Below are 715 nucleotides of genomic sequence, written 5' to 3'. Positions count from 1 at the left end.
CATTCGTCCACACGCCGCCCCACCGCTGTCTCCCTCCGCCATCGCTTTCCCGCTCCATCCGCCCGTAACATCATCACCGCTACTATCATCACCGTAATTACAAGCGCGCCTTGTAACCTGAGGTGACCCGGCGCCGCGCACCCATGAGCGAGTGACCCGTGATGGACGTGTCGATTCGGCCGCGCTCGCTCCGTGAGGCGGTGGTCATTTCACGTGTTTTTTTTTGTTGTAGTTGTTGTGATTATTGTTTTTGTTTTTTTTTGGGGGTGTCTGTTTTTTTTTTTCTTTTCTCCTTTATTTTGATTTATTTGAAATTGTTGTTTTATGGTTTACTTTTTGTTGTGTTTGTTGTTCTTTCTTTTCTGCTTTGTTTGGTCTCTCTTTATATATTTTTTTCTTCTCATTCCCCCCTCCCCCCTTTTTTGTTTTAATTAATTTCTCCCTTACTTTGTTTCACTTTCCTTGAATATTTAATCAACTTTCCTTCCATCTTTCGTTTTCTGTCCTCTACTTCCCCTATTTATCAGGGACTCTGTCCTTTTTTTCTTTTCTTTGTCTATTTCACTTAATAATGCACTGACGTTATTCCGGCAAGTCTTTGCTATTGCTTTACTGTACACATGCTTTAAATTTTGATGATGTTATGGGACGAACATCTGAGGACTATAATTTATGATGTTTTGTCCTCTTTGGTAACTTCTCGTCAATATATAAC

Source organism: Penaeus monodon, chromosome 30 (genome assembly GCF_015228065.2).
Source record: "Penaeus monodon isolate SGIC_2016 chromosome 30, NSTDA_Pmon_1, whole genome shotgun sequence".
NCBI classification, from domain to species: Eukaryota; Metazoa; Arthropoda; class Malacostraca; order Decapoda; family Penaeidae; genus Penaeus; species Penaeus monodon.
Note: the sequence above shows the minus strand (reverse complement) of the source record.